Raw genomic sequence first — 14,007 nt, forward strand, 5'->3', positions numbered from 1 at the left:
GTTCCTTCAGAATTGAACCACTGCTGCAGCAAAGAGCATGTTATGTAAAGGGTAGCAATTACACTTGCTGTTTGACTGAAATGTATTTGTCTCTACTCCTGGCCTCACAGTTTGGAGCCAGTCATTACACACATTAGTGTTACACATTACACATTACACACATTAGTGTTAGCACCCTAAGGGACTTCTTATGGTATAGAAGGGTCAGTCACTATAGACAGCCTCATCATGACAGCAGGGGCTTTAAATCTCCAATGTGTTCATGACCTGGGATAATTCAGTATAGATTTTTCTTATGCCTTACTGTTATTTATTATTTATTGTATTAAAGGGATCAAGTTCCCATCTGTCGAAGTCGTGGGTGAATAAAAACACATTCATCCATTTTATCACCATTGAGAGCTGGTGGCTCCATCTCAGAACCTCATCACTGAGCAGCATTATGCTCTCCCTGCCTCCCCCACACCGTGTGGACAGAGGGGCAGGCTGGAAAGTGAGAACATTAAATATTCATGAATGAACAGACCCAGCTCGTACATCTGATCCAGAGCATTCCAGGAACAAAAGCCGTCATACAAGGAAGAAATCAGCCAGCCTGGGCCAATTTGTCTGATTGTGGCTCATCGCTGGCACGTAATAGCCTGTACACACTTGCCAAAACTGGAACTGCCCACACCAGAGCAAAGCCGAGCAACTGGGTTGAACTGGGTAAAAAATTGGCCAAAGATGCGATACCTCTGAAAACAGCGTTTAAGTGGTCAGGTCAAATAGAAAGCTAACTTGGCCTCGTCCATAGGTTCAGAAACCCCTTTATTCAGGGCCTAGTTCAAAGTCCATTAAAGTCAAGGGGAAAACTGCCATTGACATCAATGGGCTTTGGATCATGCCCTAGCCGGTTACTACCATATCATGTAAGTTAATGAAGATTTTAACACGCTGTCAGGAAATGTTCAAGTTCTCTGATGGCCTGCATTTACAACAGTCTGTGTTGTTTAGTTCCTCTCAAATATATCATATAATATCATAGGCGCCGACGACTTCCCCTCTGCCCGGTGGGTGCTCGACCGGTCCCCTGGCCCAGCCCCTGCACCGCCCTCACCCCACCCCCATTCCACTCCTTCGCCAAAGTTCCCTCCCCACCCTGCCTTTCCTCACCCCAGCCCCTACCCCTTCCTGCCCCCTTCCCACAAGTCCCCACCCAGCTTCTTCTCCACCTCCTCCCCTGAGCACGGCACGTCCCCGCTCCTCCCTCACAGAAAATCCTAAGCCCTGCCAAACAGCTGTTAGGCGGCAGGTGGGAAACGCTGGGAGGTAGGGGGAGGAGTGGGGATGCAGCGTGCTGGGCGGGGGGAAAGAAGGAGGTGAGGAGGGGGGAGTTTGGCTGCCGGTGGGTGCAGAGCACCCACTAATTTTTCCCCGTGAGTGCTCCAGCCCTGGAGCACCCATGGAGTCAGTACCTGTGTATAATATCACACTTTATTTTCCTAGTTTTAAAAACACACATGCATTCATCCACCACTAGGCAGGTGGGAGATAGTGACTGGGAACCAGCTCACTAAATAAAAGGCTAGAGTCTGTACACTGCAGCTGCCTTCCAGGACAGTAGAGAAGCAGAAAAATGGGCTTATGGTTAAAGGACAGAACTGGTAACTAGGTAACCTGATTTCTGTTTCCCCGTTCTGCCCCAGCTTGAAGTCTGGCCTTATGCAGGTCATTTCATCTCTGAAACGCAGCTAATAACATGAACTCTCTCAGAGTGTGTCTTTGTGATGTTAATAGATTAATGTTAATGTTTTATGAGTTTACCTGTATAAGCTTTATACAGAGTAAAATGGATTTATTTGGGGTTTGGATCCCATTGGGTGTCTGGGTTCTGCAGATAGGAAACCTGCTGAGCAGTTTTTTGTTGGAGTCTGCAGCTTTGGGGGTGTGGACCAGACCTGGGTCTGTGTTGCAGCAGGCTAGCATGTCTGGCTCAACAAAGCAGGGTTCTGGAGTCCCAAGCTGGCAGGGAAAATGGGTTTAGAGGTAATCTCAGCACATCAGGGGATGGTCCCAAGGGGGTCTCTGTGACCAAACCCGTCACAGTCCCAACTCAGGGAACCTATAGATAACAGCCTCCTGCTGGGTCTCCTTAACTTCCTTTAATGCTGCTTCACTTCCCAGGGCCATTTCCTCATGGCCCCAGCACCTTCTTCGTCATTATCTCAGGGCTTTCAGCCAGCAAGTCCCAGCAACTAGCCAGGAGCTCCCTCTTGCTCTCCTGGTCCCAGCCAGCAACTGCTCTGTCCAAGATGCTACCCTTACTGCAGCCTGCTAAGAACAGTCCTCACTCCTTGGGCTCCGCACAGGAATTGCCCCTGCTCTGCCCTGTAGCTCCTGTTGTACTAGCCCACTGGGCCCTGACTGGCTGCTCCATACAGCCTCTCCCCAACTGGCTACTTCCTATGAAGCCTCCCTAGGCTGCTAGGAGGACTCACCTCCACTGCTCTTTCCAGGGTGGATTGTGATAGGCCTACAAGGCCTCCATTAACCCCTTCCACTCCTGTGTGGAGTGAACATCCTATCACAGGCTACTGAACACCTCACAGTCTCTAATGGATTCATCCTCCCATCACTGATGTGTGTGTGTCAAGGCAGTGCTATTATCCCCATTGTACAGAAAGGCACAGAAAAATTAAGGCCCACACCTTCAAAGGGACTGAGATTCTATTCGACATTGGTGAGGCCTCATCTGGAGTACTGTGTCCAGTTTTGGGCCCCACACTACAAGAAGGATGTGGATAAATTGGAGAGAGTCCAGCGAAGGGCAACAAAAATGATTAGGGGTCTAGAACACATGACTTATGAGGAGAGGCTGAGGGAGCTGGGATTGTTTAGTCTACAGAAGAGAAGAATGAGGGGGGATTTGATAGCTGCTTTCAACTACCTGAAAGGGGGTTCCAAAGAGGATGGCTCTAGACTTTTCTCAATGGTAGCAGATGACAGAACGAGGAGTAATGGTCTCAAGTTGCAGTGGGGGAGGTTTAGATTGGATATTAGGAAAAACTTTTTCACTAGGAGGGTGGTGAAACACTGGAATGCGTTACCTAGGGAGGTGGTAGAATCTCCTTCCTTAGAGGTTTTTAAGGTCAGGCTTGACAAAGCCCTGGCTGGGATGATTTAACTGGGAATTGGTCCTGCTTCGAGCAGGGGGTTGGACTAGATGTCCTTCTGGGGTCCCTTCCAACCCTGATATTCTATGATTCTATGATTCCTAACTCCCATTGAAATCCATTTTAATGGGAGTTAGGAGCCTAAGTGACTTGCCCTGTGGTGAAGCAGGGAATTGAACAAAGGTCTCCTTCCCCAGTTTCCTTGCTGACACAGGGCTAAGGGTGCTAGTGCAACATTGGATATGGTGCATAATACATAATAAAGAAGGAGGAATGGTTACTTGTTTTCAGCTGTGTGGGTTTGGGCAGCACCGGCTTTAGGTTTTGGGGACAATTACTGACTATTGTTCTGACCATTCGTTCTGTGGAAAGCACACAGACAGGGAATTCCCTGACACCTGAGGCCACTTGTGTGAGTCAAATGTATTCCAAGGATAAGAACAGCAGCTGAAAGCTTATTTATTTATTTATTTATTTATTTGAACTGTTCGGCTATTTTATTTTATACACAAAATAGCATGGCAAAGACTTGGTAAATTTAGCATGCCCGGTTATCCAAATTAGGCAGAGAATTATGTCCAGTAGTCTCCTTGTGACATCTCATCTTCTTGAGAAGTGTTTAGTCCAACTTGACGAAGCTGATGTCCTTGGCGTACTGGCGGAAGCACTGCCGGCACGTGTTCAGCCCATACTTGCGGATCGGGCCGTGGCGGTTTGAGCACACGTGGCACGAGCGGGAGCCCTTTCCGAACTTCCTAGGGTGGCTCCAGTAGAGCTGCTGGTAACCCATCCTGCCCGCTGCTCACACCGCGTCCAAGGAATCTGGAGACCCAGCAGGAAGCCTGGAACAGGAGACAGCTATGATTGAGCTTAGCCATGACTAAGCATTAGCCCAGGACTGGTTTGCTTTATTCCACACACAGCAAGAAGTCTGTCAAGGAGCAGAATGAATCACAGAGTCCAATTTTGTAATTGTGACTGGGAAAGTGTTCTGATGCCGTTTAGAAGTTCTGCATGTGTAGCTAACCCACAGATGATTAGTTAATGGGAAAGGAACTAAATGTTCAGCTGTGATTGACAGGAAATGGGCCTTTCTTCCAGATAAATGCCAATGTCACTTTTCCCTTCAGCTGTTTGAGCAATTCAGGCAAGTTTGGGGAAACCAAAGAGACGCTTCAGCAAAGAGGGAACAGATACTGAACTCTGGATTTTTTAAAAGTGCCCACCCACTTTGGAGCACCCCTGTGCTGGGACCCCAGTGTGAAGCTCTAAGACAGCCATTTCCAACCTGTCCAGCCCGAAGGCCAAGCATGTTATTCCAGAAAGAGCATGGGGACACAAACAATATTTAGGGGCAGATTCTCTGTCCTGTCCCAGCTGGTGCACAGGAAGCCCTGCAGGACAGAGAGGGAGGGGAAGGTTTCTAAAGGAGAGGAGGCAGGAAATGAAAGACTGAGGGATGAGGGAAGAAGAGTGAATTAAATGCTCAGGTTGGTTGTCTGGGGACTTGAGAAGGAAACACTGGGTGTGTGGAGGCAGGACTGGTAATTAAATGAACTCACAGCAAGCTCCAGATTTACTTGAACTAGTCCTGGGCCGGAAGGTTCAGGATGGCTCTTATTTTGTCCATACCAGTTTGCCCATTACTAAACTCCAGCAACAGACCATTCAGCTGATGAGGGATGAAGGAAATCAGCTGCAGTGCATTTTTGTGCACAGAACTGGCTTTTCCAGAAGCCACTGAACCTGCCAGGACCCCTTGAGGAAGTTACATCTAGTTCATGTGAGAGTAGGAAGACTATGTATCATGTTTCGTCTCCACTGAAACAAGGGTATAACACAGATGCAAACAAGATTAATTAAATAAACAAAGTCAGGGAAAGTTGCTAATTGTCCATGAATAACAAACTGCAAACACATAACACAGTTAATTAGAAAATAAATTAATCATCTCATGGAAGAAACACATTTAATTATCACAAAACATTGCACCATGCAGTAATTATGTGTGTACCAGTGCTGGTAAGTGATGGCTGTGTTTGCACTCTCATTACAAACAAGTTCTCTTGCTTCATTTTGATTAATGCATCCATATTGACTCGACACACTGCTATGTCTGCTTAAAATGGTTGCCTCTTTATGTGGATTTTGTTGGCTGATAAAAAATCAGAGCCCCATCACTCCTGATAAACTGTGCTTTACTTTGTGAGTGATTCCACAGATTTGGTATGGGAACACTCTCAGATCTAGAAGCAGGGATGCTACTGTAACTCTTCTGCCTGTGGAGTTGGCAGCGACAAAGGCCAGGTTCAATATCTAGGGGTTCCTTTTGTCAATACAACACAGAAACAGCTCAGCCCCCCACCCAGTAATCTGGGAAAATTACACACCACCCTTGGGCACTCCTAAGAGGCAATACTTTCCCTCCCGCAAGCACAAAGTCTGTATAGAAAAGAAAACTTTTAATAAAAAAAGGGGAAAGGAACCCGGCACTAATTTGATAAAAGACCAAGCATGATTCAAAAACATATGATGATGAGCAAAACACCCACTCCAGAATACATTAGGCAGTGTCCTTTGCCTATTTCTCACTTGTGCTGTGAAAGTCCAAACAAACGTTCCTTTAACACGCCACTCCCCTCTCCCTCCAGCACACCCCACTCATAGTTGTCCTTGATCAGTGAAGATCCAGAGTTCAGAGTTCACCTCCCACCCCCCACCCCCACCCCCAGTGAGGGGAGGCATCGACCAATACCTCAGCTCCTGATGCCGCGCCGTTCACTCTGCATCGCTGCCTGCCACTGCTGTGCGCTGCATCGTTGTCTACTCTGCTGCTGCCTTGTCATTGTTCACTCCACCACTGGCCTCTCTACTGCAACTTCTGCGATGCCTTGAGGTCCCAGCAACTTCACACAGGCAGTTCTCAGCGATTTCAGCACTTAGGGAGGGAGTCTCACTGCTAGTACAAACTGGTCAGTCTCTTTTACTGAAGACACTACCCCACCGCAGGTCTAAGGAGTATCACCTAGACCTGGTTATCAGTGATTTCAGCTCTAGGGAACTGTAACAAAAGAAAAGACTCTCAATTGAGTCTAACCAGCTCTGTCATTAAACACTGGAGAGGAGGAGTGTCAAATGGTGTCTAGAACTCTTAGGCAGAGCCCACACCACCCAGTTGAAACACCTGTCCCCACCCTCTCTCTCCTTCATTGGGATTTGGCATCCCTACCCTCCGCTTAGCGACTGAAGTTCAGTTGAGGGTGACCCCCCTCAACCAGGGCAGGTCAAGCCTCCACTCACACAACAAGGGCAACAACCTTTCATCACCCCTACACTCAACACCAAAGTGACTTGCAAACCAACAAAACTTGCAAACAGCCAAAAATTATCACTTGCGCAAAGCAGCTCTATCATGCTGCACATCGAGGCAGAGTACACATATCTATGCAAACAAAGCTGGTTCCTGAAGTCTTTTCCCCCAGCTCATCACTAGATGTTAGGGAAGAGCTCATTCAGACCCTGCTTACACAACCATCTGTGCTAATGAAGAGTCTGCTCTCACTAATCCTTCTCCCACCTCTTCAGAGGTGAGACCATTGTCTGCCTTCTTCACTTAGTTCTTTATAAGGCACCTGTCAGAATGGTATCCAAGATCTGCTGTGCATGCAGTTTGCACAGCTATCACTACATCAGTCAGAGGTGTGGTTTTTTTACCAATAGGGTAATATTGGTCCAAGCTCCAGTGTGGATGCAGATACACTGTTATAAAGGTGTCTTACAGTGGTATAGTTTATTCCCCTTCTCTACAGAAATGGCTATACAGGTACAAAGCCTCTTTATACAGATACCGTATAACTGTGTCTACACTAGGTGTGTTATCCCACTTTAACTACACCAGTACAGTAGAAGAATAGGAACTCTTGTGTTTAGACAAGGCCTGAGACAGTGACTAGATTTTCAGAGCTTGGCACATGAGGTCCTGAGGACTTTTGAAAATCTGTCCTCCTGCATCTGATTCTCTGACAGGCACCTTGTGTGGTCATTTACACCTGTGCACAATGGCTGTGTGAATTCTCCTCTCAGTGTAGGAGCTTTTCACACCCACGTTGAAGAAGTGTAAATGATGAGACAAGGTGCCAGGCAGGAAGAATTAGACCAAATACCTCAGAACAGCTGAGCCCTGCCATACTACCAGCTCTTCCAGCACCATGCATGCTTTGCATACAGGCTGCTCCAGTACATGCTACACTGCACAGCACTTGCCACAGCCTGCGCATGATTGTGTTATCTCTGCTGGGTCTTCTAGAGATCCTGAAGCTACAGCTAAAGGAGAACTGCTGGGATTGGGTGGAGGTCTCTGAAGCCACTAGACAGCAAGGGCTAAATTAAGCTTAGGGAATGAGCTAAGAGGAGGGATGTGAAGTAAACATGGCACGGTTCCTATTTCCATTTTAGCTAACGGGCTCCCATTGGCCTGTAAGCTCCATTGACTTTGTAAGAGATGTACCCAAGAAAATTAGAACTTCATTTGGTGCAATGCATTTAAAGTCTGACTCAGTACAGTGCCTGGCGTACTCAGCTCCAATGGGAGCATCTTGCAGCGGATGGGGAGGGACATTTGTTGGCATATATTTTGTGAGGGAAAATGGCTTTTGACAAAAAATGAAAATTTTTTACAAAAAAATTAATTTCAGTCAAAATTTTGCTTGATGAAAATTTTCAGTAGAAAATGTTTGGTTTGGACTCTGAGTATTTTCCCCTCGCTTTCTATTTTTTACTTTTTCCCCCATTGGAAAAGAGAGGGGAAATTTTTCCCTCTAAGGGGAAAAAAGTAAAAGAGGGAAAGTTGCAGGAAAAAAAACCCCCAAACCTTTATAATTTTTTTCATTTTGTTTCATTTCAAATTTTTTCCTTGAAAAACCCTCATGAAACATTTTTACAGAAATGAAAATTGTTTGTTTCCTTCAACATTTTTTGCAAAAAAATAGGAAAGTGTTTTTTAAAAACAAGCCCTGCTCAGCACCTCACAGGATTGGGACCTCGGTGTTCTTCTACACCACAAAACCAAGGCTAATGTCCCCCTCCTTTGTGAATAGGCTCAGTATTGCTATGACGAGAGAGCCTTGGTCCCGGGGGGTATATCAAGTCTGATCTTCCTGAGGCGACTTGATGCTACGTCTCTGAGCAGTCACTCAAATCTGACACTAGGCAACAGTGCTTGAATACGTCTCCTCATCTTGTTCTGCAAAAGTCCACTGGGAAATGGACAGAATCTTAATAAAGCAGGAGGAATGTGTCAATTCCCCTTCATCACTTCTGCTAGGTTGAGGTTAATTGGTTAATTAGATAATTACTCATATGTTGCCAGCTTGTCAGGCACTAACAACACATTTATTATCAATTATGAAAGCTTTAGTTCCCTGATAATTCTATTTCAAATGTGGTGCTTAGGACATTGCACTTACACAGGCAGACCGCATTGTTATGGAAATGAACTCATGATCTTCTGCAGCCCAGAGAAAGGAGATAGAATTATCTCCATTTTGGCTTCGCTAGTTAATTAATTGCTTAGGGTTTCTTTTTCTTTCCTTTTTCACAACACGTTATCCAGTTAATTCAGTTATGATCCTATCCAGTGGCCTTCCAATGCCATTTGATGGGCCTGCTTATTACAGTATGTCAACATGAACATCATAGAATCATAGAATCATAGAATATCAGGGTTGGAAGGGACCCCTGAAGGTCATCTAGTCCAACCCCCTGCTCAAAGCAGGACCAATTCCCAGTTAAATCATCCCAGCCAGGGCTTTGTCAAGCCTGACCTTAAAAACCTCTAAGGAAGGAGATTCTACCACCTCCCTAGGTAACGCATTCCAGTGTTTCACCACCCTCTTAGTGAAAAAGTTTTTCCTAATATCCAATCTAAACCTCCCCCACTGCAACTTGACACCATTACTCCTCGTTCTGTCATCTGCTACCATTGAGAAAAGTCTAGAGCCATCTTCTTTGGAACCCCCTTTCAGGTAGTTGAAAGCAGCTATCAAATCCCCCCTCATTCTTCTCTTCTGCAGGCTAAACAATCCCAGCTCCCTCAGCCTCTCCTCATAAGTCATGTGTTCTAGACCCCTAATCATTTTTGTTGCCCTTCGCTGGACTCTCTCCAATTTATCCACATCCTTCTTGTAGTGTGGGGCTCAAAACTGGACACAGTACTCCAGATGAGGCCTCACCAATGTCCAATAGAGGGGGACGATCACGTCCCTCGATCTGCTCGCTATGCCCCTACTTATACATCCCAAAATGCCATTGGCCTTCTTGGCAACAAGGGCACACTGCTGACTCATGTCATTGAAGATTTCCGTGCAACCTAAGCACTCTTTCTGTGAGTGTACAAATAGGCCTCTTGCTCATACGGTGAACCCAAGTTTTGGGATGTGTGTGTGTACAGTGCTTCCCATCATGTGTGTGCATAAAACATTACCAACATCTTGTAGGCCAACAGCAGTGTGAATTATCAAACATTTCCTAGCACCAGTACAAAATCTTTTTCAAGCCATCAGCTCTCGAAGGATTACATTGTTACTGATGACATGCAGCACCTGTGAGATTTAACAAGACAGCACCTTATAAATTCACCCTGGATAGTATGTTCTGCAGATTATGGTGTGATGGACTGTCTCTCAGCATTAGCCTAATAAGGCAAGATGTGAAAATGACATTGTTAAGCTGGTACTTCTGTCAAGATTGCCCATGTGAAAAAAATCGCATGGGAATTTTCAGAGGCAGAGCTGTTGTTGCTTCCTTCTGCTGCACGACATTCATCAGAAGCCCACACCTTCCGGTGCCACATCGGAGAAGGAATCTGACCAGGAGAGAGTGTTCTGATACTTTTCTTTCTCTTTCCAGCCTGCTCTGATGGGATCCAGTTGCTATCCAGTCATTCATTATTTGGGATGATTAATTCCTTACTGTTACCTTCTGAATATCTGGCGACAATAAGAATTAGAAGGGCTAAAAACACCAACATTATGTAACAAAAATCCATTACAAAAATGGATTTGTTCCCAACAACCACAGTTCAAATCAAAGGGATCAAAAGCCAAACCAGCCCAGTGATATCCAGCTAAGCCAGGGGTGGCCAACCTGAGCCTGAGAAGGAGCCAGAAGTTACCAATGTACATTGCCAAAGAGCCACTGTAATACGTCAGCAGCCCCCCCACCCCACCCCATCAGCTCCATCCCCCCTGCTCCCAGCGCCTCCTGATCAGCTGTTTCGTGGCATGCAGGAGGCTCTGGGGGGAGGGGGAGGAGTGAGGGCATGGCAGGCTCAGGGGAGGGGGCGGGAAGGGGTGGAGTGGGGGCTGGGCCTGTGGCAGAGTCAGGGATTGAGTAGCAAGCACCCCTCAGCACATTGGAAAGTTGGCACCTGTGGCTCCAGCCCCGCGGTTGGTGCCGATACAAGGAGCCGCATATTAACTTCTGAAGAGGCACATGTGGCTCCGGAGCCACGGGTTGGCCACCCTTGAGCTAAGCGCTGCAACCCACTTTTGTTAAGTTTAGGAGTTTACTTCTGGGATCACACGGATAGCCTTTGTTAATGGAAGCCACTGCTCAGACCAGGACTGCAGCCCCTTACAGTGCAGTTCTGCACCAAATAATGTATGTGTAAAAATGGCCCCTGCTTACACAGAGCTGATCTCAGCCTGTACCAGAGTTAAAGCTGCTAACTACAGAGAAAGCAAGTCAAATTATACTCCTTTTTACCGCTGTCAGCCCTGCAGACCCAACCCCACTCTGGGAGAGGGAACTGGAGTCTTTTCTTGCTCACAAACTATCAAAAGAATTGCTAACCCAGTTCAGATTGCAGAATCTTTATTGTTGGTAACTCCAGGGCCCATCCAACCCCACTGGAATCAATTGGATTGGGCCCTATAATCCATTGACAAAGTCACCTGTCTAACCAAATTCTATCCCCCAGTTACACACATACCATCTCTCTGGGGACAAGATTGTTACGAATAGTTGCCACTAAAGACAAGAGGTTTGCACAGGTGTCACCGAGGCAGCATTAGGCATTATTTCCAGTGATAATCCACAAGCCAGAAAGAACGCAAATTGATCCTCAGAACCCAGGGGGAATCTGTGGTCCTGGCAGGTACAGAAACCATCTTTTTATTTGTAAACTGAGCAAATTTGATATCAAAATCACCAAGAACCAATAAATGGAGAATGTTACACTATGAAAGGAAAGTCTTGAAATGAAACCAAATGGCTAAAACTCTTTTAATCAAGAGTGTCTATCTTAGGATCTCTGCTTGGTACTGAGCACTGGTAGAATATTTATTTGCTCTAAGTTGGCTGCCGTTTATTACTATTATTTACAGAGCATGTGCAGGTCCCATACAGAAAGGGACAAACACAGGGTTTGACTGCGCTAGGGAAAGTGGTTGAGACTGGGTTGGAATTAGCTAACACATGCTAGCCAACCCTCACCTAAACTCAGAGGTGCAGGAGCTAAGGGTGCTGGGGGGGTGCTGCTGCACCCCCTGGCTTGAAGTGGTTTCCATTATATACAGGGTTTACAGCTTGGTTCAATGGCTTTCAGTACCCCTGCCTAAACTCTGCCTTTTTTCTTAGGCTAGATACAGGCTAACACATTTTACTTCAATTGAGCTTGTCAGGTCAGAGAGCTGTGTTAACAAACTCAAACTCAACCTCATCCACTTTTCCTAAGCTAGATAAAGCAACAGGGTGGCCAGCTGCAGATACAACAGGCATAGGCGCTGACTCTGTGGGTGTAGGGTGACCAGATATCCCAATTTTATAGGGACAGTCCCGATATTTGGGGCTTTTTCTTATATAGGCTCCTATTACCCCCCACCTACTGTCCCAATTTCTCACACTTGCTATCTGGTCAGCCTGTTGGGTGCTCTGGGGCTGGAGCACCCACAGGGAAAAAATGGTGGGTGCTGAGCACCCACTGGCAGCCCCCCTGATCAGCTCCTCCCCCTCCCTCCCAGCATCTCCTGCCCACAGCAGATCAGCTGTTCTGTGGCATGCAGGGGGCGCTGGTGAAGAGAGGGAGGAGCGAGGGCAGGGCATACTCAGGGGGAGGTGGCAGAATGGCATGGGAAGAGGTGGGGCGGGGTTTTGAGGGAAGGGGAGGTGTGGGGGCAGGGCCTGGGGCACAGTGGAGGTCAAGCACCCTCCAGCACATTTGAAAGTTGGCACCTCTGACAACAAGAGTGCTTTAAAGAATGTATGGGTCTTCCAGAGCTTTTTGAAGGAAGGAAAGGCTGCAGAATAGAGAAGACAGGAACCAACACCCCAAACTTTGGGAAGAACTTAGCTTAGACCAGGGGTCGGCAACCTTTGAGGAGTGACATGCCAAGTCTTCATTAATTTAAGGTTTGGCATGCCAATTATACATTTTACATTTACAGGAGCCAGGGGATGGAACCCCAGACTGGCAGCGGGCTGAGCAGAGCTGGCGGCCAGGACCCCAGGCCCGGCGGGGTCCCGTCTGCCAGCCCCGCTCAGCCTGCTGCTGGTCTGTGGTTCCGTCTGCCAGCTCCTGACAGCTGGGGTCCTGGCCACCGGCCCCGCTCAGCCCACTGCCTGCCTGGGATTCCGATCATCCAGGCAGGCAGCGGGCTGAGCAGGGCCAGCGGCCGGGGCCCTGGCTGGCAGCAGAGTGCCGCCAAAAATCAGCTCGTGTACCGCCTTTGGCACATGTGCTGCAGGTTGCTGAGCCCTGGCTTAGACCAAACCCTACTAACGAAAGCTGGATAGATTCACATCTGTTCCAGATGATCATGTGACAGAAGTTGCTCTAATGGGAGCCAGTCCACAAGGGGTCCCTTGATTAGTCCCATCTATTTGTTTTGGAAGTCGGTCCAATATTCTCACATTCATCCAAACTGCTCAGAACATTAGAACCTTTTAAACCATTTTACTGCTCTGTTTGCACTTTTTCTAGCTCACTTCCCAGATGAACACCACAGAGACAAAGCAGTAAAGCTCATGAACAAAGTTAGCAGCTGCTGAACTTGGCTCAGAAACTTCCTGGACATTTTCAGACTGGCTGGGGAGGCAAAAGCAGGAATAATGAGGCTTAATGACATAGTTGGCCCTGGGGAATGACAATGGCTAATTTAATACACATTATTGTGGAAAGTCCTCATGTGCATAAGGTCTGGGAAAGGGGCCATGCATGATCAGCACTCCACAGAGTTGTCCCTTCTTGACTTATGTACCTCTTACTAGGGGGCTTTGCCAAAGCATTGAATGCAAGGAACATTTATGCCAAGAGTTTCTTTAAGAATCAAAATGCTGATGCTTGAAAGATGGAAATTATCTGAATATTGTACAGGCTCTGTTAGTATCCTCAGCCCTTTACCACTCATTCTGTGATCTTCTTATAAAGGAATGCAGCTTCAAGTGAGGGCAGTAGCTGGATGGGAGACCTTCAAGGAAAAGTCAGATGTTGTAGGGAATAGTGGTTCAGCAGAGGATCCTCTTCCCTCAGTCCTGAACCAGTGTGCTAGGGGTCTCATGGACTTTAAGGCCAGAAGGATCCATTGTGATCATCGAGTCTGACCTCCTGCACGTCACAGGCCACAGAACCTCACCCACCCACTCCTGTAATAGCCCCTAGTCTCTGGCAGCGTTAATAAAGTCCTCCCATCATGATTTAAAGACTTCAAATTACAGAGAATCCACCATTTACTCTTGTTTGAACCAGCAAGTGACACATGTGCCATGCTGCAGAGGAAGACACAAACCCCAGGGTTTCTGCCAATCTGATCCAGGGGAAAATTCCTTCCCAACCCCAAACATGGCGATCAATTAA

The 14,007-nt window shown here is 47.0% G+C and overlaps 1 pseudogene across 1 annotated transcript; it reads right to left on the reverse strand.

Annotated features, from left to right (window-relative positions):
• Nucleotides 1-3,644: 3,644 nt before the first annotated feature.
• On the reverse strand, nucleotides 3,645-3,962 carry LOC311525869 (small ribosomal subunit protein uS14 pseudogene; annotated as a pseudogene). The gene has a single exon. The product of its transcript is annotated as a small ribosomal subunit protein uS14 pseudogene (transcript).
• Nucleotides 3,963-14,007: the final 10,045 nt, after the last annotated feature.

This window comes from Lepidochelys olivacea (genome assembly GCF_965140295.1).
Source record: "Lepidochelys olivacea isolate rLepOli2 genome assembly, chromosome: 9".
In the NCBI taxonomy this organism is placed as follows: domain Eukaryota; kingdom Metazoa; phylum Chordata; order Testudines; family Cheloniidae; genus Lepidochelys; species Lepidochelys olivacea.